Source organism: Podarcis raffonei, chromosome 9, assembly GCF_027172205.1.
Source record: "Podarcis raffonei isolate rPodRaf1 chromosome 9, rPodRaf1.pri, whole genome shotgun sequence".
In the NCBI taxonomy this organism is placed as follows: Eukaryota; Metazoa; Chordata; class Lepidosauria; order Squamata; family Lacertidae; genus Podarcis; species Podarcis raffonei.
The window spans coordinates 4,628,504-4,631,935 of record NC_070610.1 but is presented as its reverse complement, the minus strand read 5'-3'; positions in this window follow the sequence as shown (position 1 = coordinate 4,631,935).

Here is a 3,432-nt window from a genome sequence, read left to right as displayed (position 1 = left end):
ACTTGATTTATTGGGATACAAAGTTGAACGGTATGATGACAATCATGACACCAGAGTCAGAAACTCTTTAGAAGGTGGCTGTCGCCCAAAAGACCACTGTCCCTTAGGTTGATCCCATATATGCTGCTACATTATACATGATGAGACCAGATGCCTGCTTGGAACTCGTGGTTCTCTTGATGATTTTCTTGATGCCCCAGTTTGTCTCTTCCGTCTTCCTTTCTCATTCCGTTGGTGTCGGGGTCTCAAATACACTTGTGCCAAAACTCAAAAAAGGGTTATTCAATCCCTCACGTGTAGAGACGTTGCACAGAACTACGCTTCACAAGATGGTGGTGCGGGTAAAATGGGCAGGAAGGAGAGAACCACAACGAAGGCCGATCAGAGCTACTTGGTCGAAATTGGATTTAAAACATTGAATTATAAAAGTTCTGGCTTGATAACACACCACATACATTTAAAGCGCATGGGTTCCCTCCCTCCCCAAAGCCTGGGAACTGTAGCTTGCTAGAGGTGCTGGGAATTGTAGTTCTGCGAGGGTGGAGGCCCTTAGATGTAGGGTGTGTAGCAGCTGAAGTTGCTACTGTCTTGACCCAGTGGGGCTTCTGAGTAGACCTGCTAAATATTTATTAAAGCGGCGACTGTATTCACATTGCAAGGTATGTAAAGCTAGCGCCTCACTGACCGAGGAATGGCTGTGAGGTAAGCACAACTCGTGGCTGGCCAATCCCCCTTTTCAAGGCGGTCCAGAGAGCCCGCTGGCGTCCTCCGATGCCGCTCTGGCTGGCAGCCATCTTTGGGAGTGGTGGGCGAGTGCGGGAGCGAGGCCCGTAGGACGGCAGCATTCCCCTTGGTGTGGCGGGCCTTGCTGCTTCGTCCCCGCCTGAAGGATGGGAGTGAGCCAGGCGGGGAGAAGGGAGCTGGGCAAGCGCCTGGGCCTGGCACTCCGCACGTGCTCAGAGGCACTCTTCTCCTTGGTTGTTATTTTCCCAAAGCTCTTTCTTCAGAGGAGGAAAAGCCCTGAGGAGAGCATCAGTGCCGGTGCGGCCTAGCTAAAAGCTTGAGGTGCGTTAAAGGGAAAGGAATTGAGGAGAAATAGCATCTGGGCAGGCAGGAGGTCCCTTGGGCCATCACTTAAAAAGGGGCATTGAGAGAAATGGATTTAATATGTAAGGTTAAAAAATGAATGAGTATACTGTACATACAAAAGAGGAATACTGTATTGTAATTGAATTCCTCAGTGGCCACCAAAAATGGGGTATTTAATGCAGCAGCACTTACGTTGTGCAATTCATTGCATTTTTATACTAGGGAGGTTTCTGTGCCTGATTTTAGATGCCATGTTAAAGAATGTTGTGACTGATTTTTATGTTCTGATATTTGCCTCTTTGTTTATCTTTAAATTTCATCTCTTAGGTTGATTTTATTAAGTATGCTGCCTTGAGAAGGTTTTGTTGTTAAAAGGGCAATGTAGAAATTAACATAGAAACAAATAAAAGCGTATCAGGTAAAATCTGTGCCCACAACCTGGCAGCCTTTAATCCTCTGGCTGCTCGGCCGTCCCAGGGAAGCAGAGTGTTCTTTCCTGCAGTGAAGGAGAGGAGCACCGTCCCCATGAGATGGTGGCCCAAAGGCCCATAATAAATGTGCTAATGTGTACCCCTAGGAATCCTTGAGTGTGCTTCTAATAGAGAAGTTATTGTAGCCTATTATTTTATGAAACCGATGATTCTGCAAGTTGCCGCCCCCCCCCCACTGGGGCAGAAATACAGTTCAAAAGCTAGAACATAAGTTGCTCCATGGTGCAAATGACTATGTGTAAAACAGGTTCCCAACATGCATACTAACACAATGTAAGAGAAATCAGAACTTTAACAGCCAGCGGTGGGAAGCAGAACTGAATCAGCAGAAATTGCTAACGCTTATTGCACATGATGGACTCCTAACTCCCCTCGTCTGAGTTTTATTGGCGTAAACTCAGGAGATAAGCCATTTTCTGGTTTGCAAGACCCACAGTTGCTCCTTCTGTGGCCAGTGGTTGGGGCTGGGCTCATCTCCCACTTGCTGTGTGATCTTTTCCCAGAGGGACCAAACTGCCAAAAGGCACTTAACCAGAGTTTCTTAGATTGGAAGCTGCCCTATGCCAAGCCAAGCCACTCGTTTAACAATGCAGAGCTAGCGAACCCAAATGTCTGATTTGGTGTAAAGCCGCTTCTGAGCTCCCTGCTTATCTCGGCCCTTTATTCAGAAGGAATTGGACTGAAATCTTATTTTCAAGGAGAGGGCTGCTTTTCTGTGGCATGTTCTGCAGCGCAGTCCCCAGCATCCCCAGAGAGGAAAGAGAACGACATGGTCTGGCTCCGCCTGGCTGCAAGGACTTCAGCCCCATCTTTCCCACTCGCCCAAGGGCCCTCCTTTCCCTCCCTGGCAGCCTGCCTTTTGGCACCCACAGCTTGAGAAGTTGCTGTGCCAGCCTTGCTCCTCTCTGACCGTTCTTCTGCCTAGAGGGTGCCTTTCTCCAGTGGGGGGTCCGCCATCCCCGGGAGAAGGAACGGACTCTTGGGTCAGGCACAAAAGGGTCAGGCTGCTTCCGGTCTCTGGAAGCTTCTCGGAGCATGCCAATGCCTGACCTCCAGGCCTGAGGGGCCAGAGGCTGCTTAGGGGTGAATTTGTGGCTGAAGGCCCCATACCCGTCACCCCACCCACTTGACACTTGCTCCCCGAAAGCCGCCTGAGGTGGTGCAGAAGCCCCCTGCCTGCCCTCTGAGGCTCTTTCACGTCTCCCTTGAGGTGCCCAAATGGGAGGCTTCTGAGGGGATGAGTTTGCTTCTAGATTCCGTTGTCAGGGATTATTTTACACACCTTTCATGCAACTGGGTACTACTGTTTAAACTTTTCCTTTTCCTTTTGTATTGTAGAAACAGACTTGTTTTATTGCCCCCCCAAATGCTATTATTAAAACAAGATGTCTGAGTCCCTATTAGTTTTGGCTGGTTTTTGTTAAATTTCTTTTTCTTTTCTTTTTTTAAAAAACATTTATTTCCATACAAACAAACAAAAACACACTAAAGCTACATACCAAGAAAAAATAATAGAAACGTTGAACCTACTTAAACATACAAAACATTAAAATTTCCTACACCCATGTGACTTCCTCTGGGTTTTTTCCTATAGAGATTCAGAGCTGCAGCTGCGCTCCCCGGGCTTCAGGCACTATCCACAAGCCTTTGGGCTCCGAAGGCTTGCGGATAGCAGCCTGTTCTGGGGGCTGGGGTCGGGGGAAGCTCGGGCTTCCCCTGCCCCCAGCCCTGCAAGCTCCGGGAGCGTCAGCGAGGTTGCACACAATCTTGCCGCCGCTCCTGGACCTGTTCTGGGGGCTGGGGTCAGGGGAAGCTCGGGCTTCTCCCGCCCCAACCCCGCGGCTAAAAACGA